The sequence below is a fragment of the Macaca mulatta genome, chromosome 12 (assembly GCF_049350105.2).
Source record: "Macaca mulatta isolate MMU2019108-1 chromosome 12, T2T-MMU8v2.0, whole genome shotgun sequence".
Taxonomy (NCBI): domain Eukaryota; kingdom Metazoa; phylum Chordata; class Mammalia; order Primates; family Cercopithecidae; genus Macaca; species Macaca mulatta.
In genome coordinates, this window is record NC_133417.1 from 142,636,646 (window position 1) to 142,653,281 (window position 16,636).

The 16,636-nt window shown below is 42.1% G+C and overlaps 1 protein-coding gene across 1 annotated transcript in view; it reads right to left on the reverse strand.

The window, feature by feature from the left end:
• Positions 1-16,636, reverse strand: part of COL6A3 (collagen type VI alpha 3 chain) — a 92,239-nt gene that overhangs the window by 74,616 nt on the left and 987 nt on the right. The gene's annotated exons all lie outside the window — the stretch shown is intronic.

Genomic DNA, 16,636 nt, shown 5'->3' on the forward strand with positions numbered 1-16,636 from the left:
AGCTTCAGTTTCTAGAGAGAACAGTCTTTGCCCAAATCACACCAAATGCAACCCAACCACACAGCTGGGACCACGTCAAGCCTTGTCCGTATTCTCTATTAATATTTAGCACTTTTCCTCCACAGAAAATCTGCCATATGCCAACCTCCAATCTCACAATGGAATGAGCCCAGGGTGATTTAATTAGTAAGACTGTGAAGGCAGACCTGGAGGCTAACTGCTCTGTTGCATAGTCTCCCATACTCACGGGCCTCTGGGGGCTGCACACATGATGCCCCACCAGCCAAGTTTATGTTGACATGAGCTCAGTAGGTGCGTTATCAGATCTTTCCCCTGCCAACACCTTCTCTTCCTACCACAAGATTTTGTGACAGCCTCTTCACTCTCCAATCTCCAATCTAAGAGATCAGCTTGGGGGCTGGGGTCTCCCTTAAGACCCCTCCAGAGAGCTACCCTAGGTCTTTCTGTCTAGGCTGAAGTCCCCTTGCCAAGACAGCACCTTTTTTCTCCTCTCCTTGATGCAGGATTCTGGTTTCCCTTAACTTTTTCTTAGACCACAGCCAGGGCTGCCCACAGGACCCTGTGCTCTGAAGGGCCCCATGCTCAGTTTGATGCTTTGATGTTGCTATCTTGGAATTGTTAAAACATTTGAACAAGAAGCTCATTTTCATTTTGCAATGATGTGCATGTCAGTGACTCTTCTTACCCAGACTGGCCAGGGGTTCCCCAGTTAGGAGCTCTCTGGTCAGGGGTTCCCTTTGCAGAGGTTTGGGTAAGAGTACTGGGGAACAAGGACATTGGCAACACAAGTAGGCTAGGATGTTATCAAACCACCGTTTTGGGTGCCATGTTATCAAAAGTTATTCAGCATCTACTATGTGATAATTGCAGTTTTTCATAATTTTTCATAATGTGTCTTATTTATATTTACATTATCCTTAGAGGTAGATGCTGGTCCTCATGCTTACAGGAAAAAATGGGAGTGCAGAGAATAAGTGGCCAAGGTGCACAACTATTCAAAGACACCTTGGTGCTCAATAGCACCTGCCACACTGAGGTTCATAAGATGAGAGGATAAGAAGAACATTTTTATTCCTCCATGAAAACCCCATGATTCCATAGCAACTTTTCAGTCAAGTTCACCAGCCTGAATTTGGGCTTTTTAGGAATCAGAAAAGGAGCCAGTGATATTGGGGAAAGATAAGGTGCTTGGAATCAGATAAATCTGGATCCTGGATCCACCACACCCTACCTCAGGCAGGTGGTATACTTGCTCAAAGCCTCCATTTCCTCCTCTACAACAAAGAGCAATGACAGCCATGCCTCTCTTCCCGCCTTCTGTGAGGAGCATGTGGCAGGCTGTTCAGTAAATGCCTGACGCAGAATGGATGGCAAGTGAACTCTACCTACCATTTTCCAACAACTTAGGTTTCATCAGCATTTTCCAAAGCACATTCCATGGAACACCCATTCCATTAGATGTTCTAGGGGGAAAAACAGGCGTTCCATGAGCAACACAGTTTGGAAAGTGCTGAATACCGAGCTTCCTTCTGGAACAGTTACAATATACAGTAATGTATAGCAGTCCTGAAAAATAAAGAAACCTGCTGTACTTGATTTAACCCAGAATTCCCCAAACATATTCCATCGACTATTCCTCTCCATGCATCTAATTTTGCTAAGTTCTTACTCCTCTGAAGCAGCAACCAAAGGCATCTCCACCTGCCCAGGCCTCCACTGAGCCCAGGTCACTGGGCTTGCAAATATCTGTTCTCTCGGACTCCGTTAACTGTAAGTGGGACCCATGTGCCTTGATGGTGGAGCTCGCCGCCTGCCTGTCACCAGGTGAGAGAATTAGAATGGGTAGACAATTGACGTTTCCCCAGAGAAGCCCAGGGGAAGGACCAGACTCAATCTCATTATCAGCATGAACTTTCATGACACTAGTTAATATTGTCATTTTTTCTTACACTGAGTTTCAGGAAGTACTATTTGATATTGGAAATGATACAGTGTAGAGTACAGTTAAATTAGAAATTCCATTTGATTTAAGACACTGAAATACACATAATCTAGGGAGATTGAGTTATCATCATCATTTCACTGTTAGGGTTTAAAGGTTAAAAAGAAGTCTGTTTCACAGATTACAGCATGTAAAGGCATTCAGCATCAGTGTGAATGAAAATCAAAAACATCTTTTTGGTTATCAAGTATATGTCAGATTTTGAAATGTGACTTTTTTCATCTTATAATTCTAAAACCCCAAATGCTTCTAAATTGGTTTTATATCCCCTGCATCAGGAATAATTTGACAATTCCCTGAAGAAAGCAAGGGGAAATGAGAGCAAATCAGGCACGTGAAACTGTTCATACAAGACTTTGGAAAGACTGACAAGACTCCATGAGATCTGTAAGAAGTGAGGACAACAACACACCAAGAAACTGGATAAGCTAGAAAAAAATATAGATATTTGCTTGAAATATACAATCCACCAAGACTGAATCATGAAACAATAAAAAAAAAATTCTGAACAGACTTAAAACTAGTACAGGGTTGAATCAGTAATCAAAAACCTTCCACCAAAAAAAAAAAAAAAAAAAAAAAAAGCCCAGGACCAGATGTCACTCTTGGACCAGATGTCCACCAAAAAAAAAAAAAAAAAAAAAAAAAAAGCCCAGGACCAGATGTACACTCTTGGAAAATTCTACCAAACACTTAAGGAAGAATTAACACTAATCCTTCTCAAACTTTTCTCAAAAAAATTAAAGAGGAAGGAACACTTCCAAACTCATTTTTATAAGGCCAGTATTATCCTGAAACCAAAATCAAAGACATGACAAGAAAAGAAAAATACAGATCAATATCCCTGTTGAACACCGATGCAAGAATTCTCAGCAAAATACCAGCTGACCAAATCAACAGCACATTAAAAGGATTATACGCTATAACCAAGTGGAATTTAGTTCTAGAATGCAAGGATGTTTCAACGTTTGAAAACCAATCAATGTGATACGCCACATTAACAGAATGAAGGGGAAAAATATTATCATCTCAATTAATGCAGAAAACGCTTCGGACAAAATTCAACACTCTTTCATGATTTGAAATAAAAACACTCAACAAACTAGGAATAGAAGAAAATGACTTTAATACCATAAAGAACATATATTAAACACACACAGCTAGCATCACACTCAATGGTGAAAAACCGAAAGCTGTCCCTCTCAGAGCAGGAAAAAGGCAAGTACGATCTCTCTTACTACTCCTATTTAACATAGCACTGGAAGTCCTTACCAGAGCAATCAGGCAAGAAAAATAAATAAAATGCATCCAAATTGGAAGGAAAAAGTATAATTAACTCTGTTCATGGATGACATGATCTTAAATGTATGAAATCCTAAATACTCCAAATATTTAAAAAAACTATTAGGACTAATAAACGAACTCAGCACAGTTGCAGGATATAAAATCAATAAACAAAAATCATTTGCATTTCTAGTCACTAACAACGAACTATCCAAAAAGGAGATTAAGAAACAATCACATTTATAATACCGTGAAAAATAATAAAATACTCAGAAATAAACTTAACCAAGGAAGCAAAAACCTGTGCACTGAAAACTATAAAACACCGTTGAAAAAAATTAATAGTGACACAAACAAATGGAAAAGCATCCCATGTTCATGGATTTGAAGACTTAATATTGTTAAAATGTTCATACTACCCAAGGCAATCTACAAATTCAGTGCAATATCTATCAAAATCCCAATGGCATCTTTTGCAGAAATAGAAAAAAAAATACTAAAATTCATATGGACTCTCAAAGGACCCTAAATAGCCAAAGCAATAATGAGGGGGTGGAAAATAGCAAAGCTTGAGACCTCACACTTATAATTTCAAACGATATTACAAAATGACAGTAATGAAAACAACATGATGCTGACTTAAAGACAGACATATGAACCAATGGAACAGAATAGAGAGCCCAGAAATAAAACCTCATATATATGATCTTTGAGCTTCAATAAAGCCACATAATGGGGAAAGGATAGACTCCATTGTATAAATGTTCCTCAGAAAACTAAAAACACAATTACCATATAATTCACCTATCCCACTTTTGGGTATATCCAAAAGAAGTGAAAACAGGATCTCAAAGATATATTTGCACACCCATGTTCATTTCAGCATTATTTGTAATATCCAAAAGGTGGAAATAACTTAATGTCCATCAATAGATGAGATGAATAAAGAAATTAATTTATTTCCACAGTATTTTATAGTTTTTAGTGCACAGGTTTTTTTCTTCCCTGGTTAAGTGTGTGTGTGTGTGTGTGTGTGTATATATATATACATGTATGTGTATATACACACACAATGGAATTTTTGCAATTATGAAATCAATTATAGATTCCCAAGTCTGCTTTATCACAAAGAGTATTCCAGGATTGTGAAGCTCAGCCACACTCTGAGCATAGAGTATGGCAAAATGCCTGTCTGTATCATTGTAGGTGTGTAGTAAATATTTGTTAAATTCATTAACTGCTATTCCTACAGCTCTCCTAGGACTTTGCACTGTTATTACACCACTTATGCTGTAATTTTCTTTACTTCTTTTTCTTTTTTTTTTTTTTTTTGTTTTTTGAGACAGAGTCTCACTCTGTCACCCAGACTGGAGAGCAGTGGCATGATCACAGCTCACTGCAGCCTCAACCTCCCAGGCCCAAGCAATCCTTCCTTCTCAGCCTCCTGAGTAAATGGGACTACAGGAACACACCACCACACCCAGCTGTAGTATTGTTAGTAGAGACAGGATTGTATTTTTAGTAGAGACAGGATTTTGCCATGTCTCCCAGGCTGCTCTTGAACTCCTGGGCTCAAGAGATCCTTCCACCTTAGCCTTCCTAAGTGCTGGGATTACAGGCGTGAGCCACGTGCATAGCCTACTGTATTATACTAAGTCTTACACATGCCACATACAAGGAATATTAGTCAGCCTTATAAAAGAAGGAAATCCTTTTATCTACTACAACATGGATGAATCTTGAGGATATTACACTGAGTGAAACAAGTCTGTCACTAAAAGACAAATACATTACTGTATAATTCCATTTATGTAAAAGTATTTAAAGTAGCCAAAGTCTTAGAAAAAGAACTTAGAATGGTGTTGGCCAGGGGCTGTGAGGAGGGGGGCCGTTGTAGTTACTGTTCCATAGGTATAGAGCTTCTGTTTTGCAAGATCAAAAAGTTGTAGATATCTGTTGTACCACAAGGTGCATATAGTTAACACTGCTGTACTGTACACTTAATTATAGTCAAGATAGTAAGTTTCAGGTTATAAGGTTTTTTTTGTTTTTTTTTTTTTTTTTTTTTTTGAGACGGAGTCTTGCTCTGTCGCCCAGGCTGGAGTGCAGTGGCGCTATCTCGGCTCACTGCAAGCTCCGCCTCCCCAGTTTACGCCATTCTCCTGCCTCAGCCTCCCGAGTAGCTGGGACTACAGGCGCCCGCCACCTCGCCCGGCTAATTTTTTTGTATTTTTAGTAGAGACGGGGTTTCATTGTGTTAGCCAGGATGGTCTCGATCTCCTGACCTCGTGATCCGCCCGTCTCGGCCTCCCAAAGTGCTGGGATTACAGGCTTGAGCCACCGCGCCCGGCCGGTTATAAGGTTTTTACCACAATTAAAATAGAAATGAGGACAGGAAATATCATTTGCCAGGTTTTAAAAGCATGGGTAACTACCTCTAAAATGTAGCCATCAATTTAACAGGAATGATGTAAGTGTAGCCTCTCTTTTTTGAGGTGTGATAGAGTTTAAGAGCTAAGAGGAGAAAAGAACACAACTAAACATCCTAAAGTGTGTCTACATGCCGCTGTATTCAAATAACACAATGTTTGCCCTTAGTTCTAGATAAGATTTGGAAAGAAAAGAAGAAAAGAATATATGTCATGCAAAATGTTAGGGTTTGGCAAAGAAGATCAGAGTCTCATGAAAGTGGGAGAGAATCTAATATGAACATTCAGACCTGGTGCAATCATGGCTTCTGCCCTGACTAGTATCCTCTGAGCTTTGGAATCGGCTCCACCCAGGGCCTGAGCTTTTGTATCTCTATCTTAACCTTCCTCTCTCCACAGGTGCCCCCATGGGCTCTGCAAGTCTTTATGGTTGTCTGTTGTGTCGCACAGGAATTCCATTTTCCCCATATAGCTAATGAAATCAGGGATGAGGATAATCTAATGTTCTCAGCCTTGCCATCTGAAGTTTGATAGCAGAGGAGAGTCTGTCTGGCTGATGAGTGATGTAACTTTGCCATGAATGGAGCAGCGGACTAGTGTCCAAATGGACCACTTAGCAAAAGTAGAGGGAGAGCCACAGAGAGTTATTGAGACTGCCAGTTAAGGACAGGAGCTAAGTGGGTGCAAAGGAAACCTGAAGCTCAGTGCCATGGATTTGCCATGAAATTCCTCCTGCCTGAGGTCAGGCCCAGAGGGAGAAGCTGAAGTCCAAATCATGTGGCCCAGCTATGAGGAAGATGGAACACAGTGTGGGCCCTAAGCCTGACCTGCCAAAAATTGGTAAGATGGAGACAGATGAAGCCATAAACAAGGGAATGAACACCAGGACCCATGTGGCTTTGGATTTCCAAAAAAAAAAAAATCAACAAAAAGTACCACCTGTGATGAAACAAATCTACCCTGTGATTCAGACTCTGAGAACTTGAAGGCATGATCTCAGCAGCTAAAACAGAACCACCTGTCAATACAGTGGTCTCTTGGAAATGTATCAACAGTGAGAAAGGAATGCTGTTCTAATGATGCTCAGGAGGCCAGCCATCAACAGAACACATTTCTTTCTGCAACGAAGTGACAGCAATGATTGGTGATAAAGGCAGCATTGCAAAAGCTCAGCCTGATTTTTTTGCCTTGCAATGGTCACTGCCTTTTGGACATGGATATATGTTAACACAATGTAGAAGAGCAGTCTCCAGTGCTTATGCTGTGGTTTGACAATGCTCCCAAGTTTTAGCATAGTCCCAGCACAGCAGGGCTCAGGGACCCCTGACAAGCTGGACTGCCCGTTCTCCTCCCTCCACTTAGGATGACCCTACCCCCACCGTGCTACAGCCCCATCTTTGCCCCTTCACTCTCTAGGAATCCCTCAAGCCCATGCAACCCTAGGAACTTTCCAGACCTTTCCACCAAGCTCTACCTTTCTTCCCTACAGTCTGTTAGACCCATTCCTGAGTGTTTCTTAAAAAAAAAAAAATCGCAATATCTAATTTTTTGTATGACCTCAATTAAATAATGATATACACTTTAGAATATTATAAAAGTACATTTTATATGTGCTATTCTTGATTCTTTCTATCAAACTTGAGAGTCAATTTTTGTTAGCAAAGGTATAAACTTACTGCTAGATTCTTTCCAGGAAAATGTCCTGTTCTTTCCAAAATAAACTGTATTATTATAATTGGTCTAGATCAATGTTTTAATATGGGATCTACAGATTTAAAGAGTCTATGATCCTCCCACAGTTGAGTGCAAAATCCCATCTATGGATGAGGGTTTTTCTGGGGATAAGGGTCCATGTTTGTATGTGATTCTAAAAGGCAGTTGTGCCACTCCTCACACCCCAAAGTTTAAGCATCACTGCTTCAATTAAAAATTTTAATGCAAATCTTCAGGAAGATCCAGTTCAATTATTTTAAATGCTTAATCCATGTTCAAGAGGCATGATTTTAAGCGGTAATCTTGTTTGTGAATGAGAACATAAGAGAAGCTCTTTGTAAAGCATTCGGCTTTGTAATCCAGGTGGAGAAAATAGGACATGTGATAAGATGAGAGCCGTCCCCTCACTGTTGAGTCTGGGATGGGAAGACTCCTCTGCAGGGAGCATGGACAAAGAGCACAAATGAATTATGCCTTGAGCAGGTTTTGCTAACAGTTTTCTTCACCATTCCCATCCTTCACACAGTGAACACCTTTGAATCCACTGTTTCTGTCACATGTAAAGCATTGAGTGGGCTCACTCTGGAGCAATTCCAAAACTACCTTTCTCATCTTCCAGAGTGCTCAATACAATCTAAATAGTTACAAAATAAAATCTGGGAAGTCTTTCTAAGACATCACTCACTTACATCAACAATTCTGTGGGTAAAATAAACTTTCAGTTCATTGAAAATCATATGTCAAGATTTTTATTTTCAAGATATGAATCTTTAGAAGAGTAACCTCCTCAATGGAGATACTTCCCATTGGAACACAAAGTAATGGGACAAATACACTGTGCACAGGAATTATTTTATCCAGAATATATCCAGATATTGAGGGAAAAGGAGGGGAGGGAAGAGAAGGAAAGGAGCCCTTCCAGTTCTGAAAGGGACAGGAGATGATGCCTGTAGGACAATGCGTTATCCAGGCTCCACTGATGACTCAGAACTCATGTGGTTCAGCTGAGCTGAATTCCCAGGTGGGAAAAACGCCTTTGGCCCCACACACTTTCCTGCCATCATGCGGGAAGCAGGTCTTGTGGCTCGTGGGCTCCTAGCCCAGCTGTTGAATATTTGCTGATATTTTCATTTGCAATTAACTCTCTTCTATTGTTTATCATGTCCTGGAGTCTCCATTTATAAAAAATGAAATTCCCTGGCAGCAAATTTTGGAGAACTTTTTCATTTAGATTATTAAAAGATGTCAAACACCATCTCCCCAAATGACCACCCGCCCACTTCAACGAGGAGGAATGAGGCAGCCATCCTCGCTCATTGGCCGACACCACCCTCCCCGAGGAAGGAGAGAGGAGAGCGCTAGTAACGCTTCCTGGGCTTCTGTCTTGTGGGTGGGACTTCACATCCTCCTCCCCACTGCCCAGTGGCTGATTTCCCTCCATTTTAGGGCTGAGAAATTGAAACCCCAGCAAGTCAAAGTGATTGTTCAAAGCTACCTAGATAAAACAAGGTAGAACCAGAAACCTAACCCAAGTTAGCATTTCCAAAGCTCGTGGGAAGAACCCCAGGAAACCCTAGAGGCTGTGCCAGATTTGATCCAGATCTCAAGGAAACTCCCCATGTCTTTTGGGGAAGAAATAGACTTCCTTGGTGGTGACACACCACAGATTCTATGTCAATAGAATTCGGCTGTCTGCTATCATTCTTTCAAATATGAAAAAAAGACTCCGAATTGGCTGCTTGAGACCTTGGGCTGGAAGGGGTCTGTTCCTTCATCCTAGATTCTGCGTCCTAAAGGCAACAGGTTCAATAACAGACATTTATCACATTTTCATTCTCATCTTTCTATTTAGAATTATTCATCTTTATGTTTACTCTGCCTCATTCTAAAAGGATTCGAGGTGCCTTTTCCCGTCTAGTTTCTATCCCTTTGAAATTTAAAAGGATACCTTTCATTACAAAGGTTGCCCTACATGGCCCTTCAACCTGAAATCATATTCAATCATATTCCAATGAATATGATTTCCCAAGCTATTTTGCAATTCTGTAAATTAGTTTTCATTCAGCCTACTCAAAACCTTTTTCATTTTCCACGTCTGGAAATCTTTTTTAAGAAAGAGACGCACACATGCACACAAGGAAATAATTTTAAAACAAAGACTCAAATAAATCCAGAGCTCCCATTTTGAAGCCATTTATTTGGTTTTCTCCAAGCACTGCTTTTTAAAATCAGTCTGTCCCTCCTATCAAGTTCTGGGACTTCTGTTAGTTCCTAATTGTCCTGTTTAAAATGGGAGCACTGGAAATAGTCAAAGACCACAGTGGGAGAGCCGTGCATACTGACTGTGAAATAAAAAGTCAAATTTCAGTAAATTCGAGGCACTCATCCACCCTTGCCTTTGCCACACCCGTTCCTAGACTGTGAGAAGGAGCGCCCATTTCTTTCTCTTTTTCTCACTCTTTCTTGTTTTGCCTGAATCCTGGGAAAGGAGTCCCCATTCTTTACCTCAGGGAGGAAGCTAAGAAAGAATTTATTAAGTCCTGCAGTTAGGGTAGAAGGAGAGTGGAATTTAATATGCTCTTGCTGTTTGAAAGACCCAAAGGAGAATTCTCAAAAAAATCCTTAAATGTTTTGGAACAGCTCTAAGAAATACATCAAATTTTGGTTTTTTCCTGTTTATTTAACAACTTGGATTTCATATTTCTTTTTTACTTTCTTTCTTTTCTTTTCTTTTTTTTTTTTTTTTTTTTTTGAGACAGAATATAGGTCTGTTGTCCAGGTTGGAATACAGTGGCACGATCAGAGCTTCCTGCAGCCTCAACTTCCTGAGATCAAGCAATCCTCCCACCTCAGCCTCCCAAGTAGCTGGGACTACAGGTGTGTGCCACCATGCCTGGCTAATTTTTTTAATTTTGGTAGAAACAAGATCTCGCTATATTGCCCAGGCGGGTCTCAAACTCTTGGGCTCAAGGGATCCTCCTGTCCCAGCCTCCCAAAGTGCTGGGATTACAGGCATGAGCCACCACACCTGGCCTTCAAATTTCTATTCTATGGAAATACTCTAGAACAGTAATCTGTTTGACTCAAACTGAATGTGTGTCCTGTGATAGCAACATTTTAAAACTCTTCTCATCAGGCAGGGTAACTAGACCTCCTTTGTCACCTACTGGGGTATTTCATTACCTACTGTGGTCCTTGTTAGATATAGAGTAGCCAATTTGAGATCTTCGGCTCTTCCCGGTAAAATCTAACAAAGCAACACCTGTCCTGCAACTCGTGGATTATAACAAAGCAATGCAGAAAGAGAGGGCTTGGACATCCCCTAGCAATGCCCCCACTCTGTGAACAAGAGCACCTGTAAGAACATGCCGACCTCCGGCCAGGCTTAGGCCAAGCTCCTCAGAGGTAGGTCTCCTTCCCATTACAAAGGCAATTAAGAAACTCCAGATTAATTGCCCAGATATTTGAAAAAATTATTTTAAAACATATTCCTAGCATTCAAGATAATAACCATGAAGCAGAAAGTTCCATATCTGGTGTGATTTGAAAAGCTAGACACCACCAGGCAAATGTAAAACACATTCCACATTCTGAAATATATGGCAGCCAGACGAGATTTTGTCTGCGCTTACACTGCTAATTATAAACATCAGGCAGAGACTAGTTCCATTTCAACGTTAAAGAAGAGGGTGCGTTAGAAAATGCTTCAAGAAATATTGCACAAATGCCCACTCCATTCCAACCCCTTGCCACATGACGCTGCTGGATCCAGATTGGAGCTTGGCAGTTATTCCTGTCTCTTTCCTTCTTGGCAATGAACTTGGGTGCTACTGACCTTTCCAAAACTATGGTGTTCCATCGTAAATGATTAAAAAGGCTGAAAGGTGCTCCCATTGTAAAAAGAAAAGTTCAATATTTTGTTTGTTTTCTAGTCTAATTCATAATCAAGTAGAGAAGAGAAAATTATTCTTGAACATAGAAACCTTTTCAAAAATCAAGTTGGAACACCTGATAAAATATCATCCATGCTGGATTTATTGCAATAACCTGGGAAATTCTACTTCCTTATTGCCTCTGTCAGCAATGGTCAGCCAATCTCTCCCAGCCTCCCTTTTGTGTAAAAGAATGCTCCTTGTCTGTTGCTCAAACTGGCCAAAGTCCTGCAACTGCTCTCTTCCATCTGTTGCCTTGGGCTCTGAGGGGTGATGGGTTTTCTGCAGCCCCAATTAGAAACAGAGCACCCTGGTGCACCGCCGGGCCAGCTGTGGGTTTAGCTGACTTGGCGCTAACTCTGGGTACCAGCCCTGGGCTGCTGAATCAACTAATGAAGATTCCAGAAGTGAAAAACCAGTTTCCTGGAATGGTTTCCCTTGAGATCTGAGTCAACTCCAGCTGCTGTTCAATTTTTAATTTTGAAATTAAACCGAGCCATGAGCTCTTCCTTCCAGTGGCCAATTCCCAATGCTCTGGGTTCCTGAAAATCTAATGTATAGTACACATGGGGGGGTTTACAGAAACATTTCCCATTGTACTTATCCCTGGCCACTCACATTCTCAAAACGTTTCTCTGTATTTCATGAGTTTTAAACTTCAGGAGAGCCGTAGGATCATACTGTGCTAAATGCTGCCAGATCCCTACAAGACTAACAATTTGCCTTTGGGAGAGGGTTTGGCAGAACTTTTCGTATTTGTTTTTTTCTTCTCTCCTTTTTCTTTCCAGATTTTTTTAAACAACAGTTACTCCTCTGCTGAATCAACTTAAAAGAGGTTACTCCAAGGAAGACTGGGAATGGCAAGAGTACTTTTCTCCACATGGCACCCTAAAATACACTCTTAAAGGCTTGTCCCCCTTGAAATGTCCAGAGTCCAAGATGTCTGTATATTGGAAACATCAGACACTTCTGCTACTAGCTCTGTGGCCCTGTCGCTGGGCATACCTTTCTGAGCTCTCTGTCTTCATCTGAAGTATAAAAGGCATGGAGAAACCATCCACCAAGGTGATAGTTTTTTTGATATTTCAATTAGCCAAACAGAAATTATGTGTTTGCCAACCAGAAGAGAGGGGGCTATGTCTTGGTCATTTTTATTCCCTCCCTGAATCTCAGCGCTCAAGGCTGTGATGCACAATAGGTCTTGTTAAACTTAAGTAAACATGAGAACACAAAGACCAACCAAAGGGTTAGGTTTTTTTGTTTTATTTTGTTTTGTTTTTATTATTATTATTATTTTTACTCTGAGCTAGAATTGTCTCCCTCAGGGTCCTAACACTGGTTATCTCAAGCTAACAAACATAAATCTGAGCGTCAGTAATTTATATTTGTATTAATAAATATTTAAGATGAGACATTCACAATTATAGCTTGTGTGAATTTTTTAAAGTATGTTAAAACCCATTGTCCATTAGGGGAAAGTATCAAAGGACATGTCATGAACACCCTTACAGTTCTAAAATCCAGTAATTCTACAGGGATCCACAATGGCGTGAATATGCAAACTTACTTTGGTTCCCAAGCACCCGACTATTCATTTAAACCTCTGTGATTAGATATGGGTAAAATGCTTCCTATAAAATGTTTTAGTTGCTGGATACCCTTGTAATGCAATTGTTTGAGAACCAAGATTGCCTCCTTTGATGGCACAATTTCATCTCAATACACTTACACCTGCACAGAGAAGAAAAACAAAGCTCTAATGTATGTCCACTTCAGTTATTATGAACAACCACAATAAATATAATAATGATAATCATGTCTGGAAATGTCAGTCCTAAAGTTGCCCACAAGCTCTGTTGAGATGGTCATCACTGAGTCACTGCAAACCCTGAAACCCCACCCAGGGAGACTCCAGGCACCACTTCAGAGATTTTTCTGGAGCTTGCAGAGATACACCTCCCTCTAGAGGAAAGAAAACCAAACTGCCTTTTCAAAAACAGCTAGACCAGGATGAACGTGCTAACTCAAAATTTCTTTTCTTTTTTTTTTTTTTTTTTTTTTTGAGTCAGGGTCTTGTTCTGTCGCCCAGGCTCTGAAGGGCAGTGCAGTGGCATAGTCACGGTTCACTGCAGCCTCAACCTCCCAGGCTCAACCTCATAGCTGAGATCACAGGCACATGCCACCATGTCTGGTTAATTTTTTAAATTATTTTTGTAAAGACAAGGCTTTTGTATGTTGCCCAGGCTTGTCTCAAACTCCTGGGCTCAAGCGATCCACCCGCCTCAGTCTTCCAAAATACTGGGATTACACAGATGAGCCACAGTGCCCAGCCCTCAAAATTTCATCTCCTTCCCAAAATGGACTATAAGACCAGAATGTATTAAAATTATATGTTTTCAAAATTAACAAAGTGAATTCTTGAAGGGAATATCTCTGCAAAATCAGGACCTGTGGAATACTCCCTGCAAATAAGACATTCATCACCATATATTAGAGGGGGCAAGCAACATCTTTTATTTAAAGAGTAGGATTGTCCTTTCTTTGCACTGAATTTTTACACTGAATTCCACCAAAGTTTTACAGTGGAAGCGGAGAAGCTGTATCTAGAAATGCGAGAATGAAGATAACCATTCTTATCTAGTTCATAGCTGTCTGAATTAGCAGGAACCTTTAAAGCTCCCCTGCTTTAAAATTTGGATGGTTTGTGGCTTTCATTTCCTTAGCTAGAGCTAATAGGATTTTCTTTAAATGTCAGGTCCCTTCTCAAATCGTCAGCTATTTATGTAGTGGCAGTGTATTTTTACTGCCTGCTGCAGCCAGGACACCGTGAAAATTTGCTCCCTTAAGTCAGGGTGGAAAAGCTGCCTGGTACACAACATCCCCGTCAGATGGAAACCACCTGCGATTCTTCCCCCGAGAGATACTAGATTTTCAGCTTCTTCCGAAAAGAGCAGTGACAAAACTGAACTTTCAAATAAAAATTTTTGCTAAAGCTGCTACTGTGCCTGTAAGGAAGTGTCACGCAATAGTATTCATGACTTGCCGGTGAATTTTAAATCCTAAACATGGAATTTCACATAAAAGTGGGAGGTGATATCAACCACTGATGAAGTCTACGCTTGACCCAGTTGTCTAAACACTATGAGCAAGGAAACAAATGAAGCTTCGCTGGCAAAAAGTCACCGCCAGCTTCCAAAGCTTCCAAAGAAGGCGGTCTCGTTTCAAGCCGGCTTTAGGCATCCGCATCTATGGGTTCCGTTCCTGAAACTAAGGTCAGGATGAGCAGCCTCATTGGAACCACAAATCAACAATCGACTGGAGAGAGGAGCTTCTTCCTACTTTCTCATCGGGGACGTATTAAGTTCTAGGATAGGAAATCACAAAAGGCACTTATGATAAAGTCAGTGCAATTTGCTGAGTCCTGAACGCTTTAGAAATAAAATGAAGTGCGAAGTGAAGACAGTTTTTCATAAAGATGCCTATCGCGTATCAAAAATATCACTCAGACCCCAGGTTTGGACATTTGCCACACATCTCCTCACCTGTGGGCCACAACCATGGTGGGGTGGAACACACTCCCTGCCAAGCAGGGGAAGAGCGGGGCCAAGGGCTAACGTTCTAGAGGCTTCCCCAGCCACCTCCCAGAAAGGTGCTGTGGCCACACCCTCCAATGCCTGGATAGGAAAAGACAGGACAGCCTCACTTCACCCCAACATGGAATTCCTTCCCAAACCCTCCTCTCTGCTCAGTGTCTGCTTCCTGGCTTCTCTCGACCATGAGTGAGGAAAGAAGTAAACCTCTGGGTTACAAGAAACCCTCGCCTAAACAAAGAAGTCCAGACAGGCAGCCGTTCCTAGATCCTGATCTCTGTAAAAGCCCCGCCTCCCCACCCCAGGCTTTCATCCTCAGCTACAAGCCCACTTCAGAAAGAAGACCATTCAAGTCCCCTCCCTCGGGGCCCGCCACCCCCAGGAGGTGGCCTGAGCAGGGCGGCCAGCCCCGGTATTCCGGTCACAGAGCCGATGCCCCCTCCCACAGTCCACCTCACTTCTTTCTCAGTTCATTGGTAGAGTCTCAGTGAGCCCCAAGTAGTTTTCCCAACTAGATATGAGTGATTTGGGATCCCCCGTTGCTGGCTTGTCTGCTCTCCTGCAATGGGGAAGGATTTCACTGCCATCTCAGACACTCGCACCATGGCCTAGGCAAGGAATTCCACATCTCAGAGCCCCTGGTTGCTCATTTTGAAAACCAGGAAACGACTACGTCCGTGGCTTCTGACCAAACATCTCTTCCATTATCTTTAGCCCAACAAAAACCTCAGAAGTCCCAGTAATGTCATCAATGACCACCCACTCAGTTTTCAATATAGTTTTGCTTAGGAGCAATGTAACTTCAATTTTAAAGCCATTTCGGTTCAGTGTTTTACAGTGTTAAGAATGGGACCCTGGGGAGCTGGGGGATCCCAGGTTAATCATCCACCATCTGTGAGCTCTGAGCACCCTGCAGCTCTAGCACCCTGTGGTCCTCATCGGGGTGAGCTGTGTGTGGGGAGAGAAGCTGGTCAGCCGGGGCCACAGCCCTGCCTCCCCATCCCGTACAGCAGACTCCCCTGCGCTCAGAGGGCTTTGCTCCTGGGGTCTGCACCAGCCACAAAACTGGCTCCTGGGGCTTCCTGTGGAAGCAGATTTTTCTTCAACCATCCCCTAGTCCCTCCCAGTGACTCCACCCATACTTCAATCCCCATTCATTTTCGAACATAGTAGGCCCCTTGAAACAGGTTCCCCAAACAGGCTGGCCACTGTCAGTGAACGTGTTCCATCCTCAGCAAGAGAGGACTCAAGCCCCACCCTGCATCCTCCGGGCCAGAGAACAGCCCTTGGGGCCTCCCAGCTTGGCACTGGCCTCACCTCTGTGCAGCATGGGCTGGCCTTGCAGCCCCAGGGGCCTTGCCTTAGACACTCAGCATGCTGCCCAAATGCCAAATTCCTTCTTCTTCTCTGACCCCTGCAACTCCTTTAAGCAACCTCAAGGGACAAAGTCTCCAACAGAGACATCAGGTTCCTGAAAAGACGAAAGCCTGATGGCAATGACTGAGTGACCCTTTACTTGGCCCCCATCCTGGGCACCAGAGTCACTCCAATCTCGTGAAAGCAGCCAATGTGCTCCACCAGCACCTTCCCGTGGGCGGCCCTGGGCTGAAAACCCACGCAGGTTGTTGCACCCTAACCTAGTGTCACCACCCAGAGAGCTCAGAA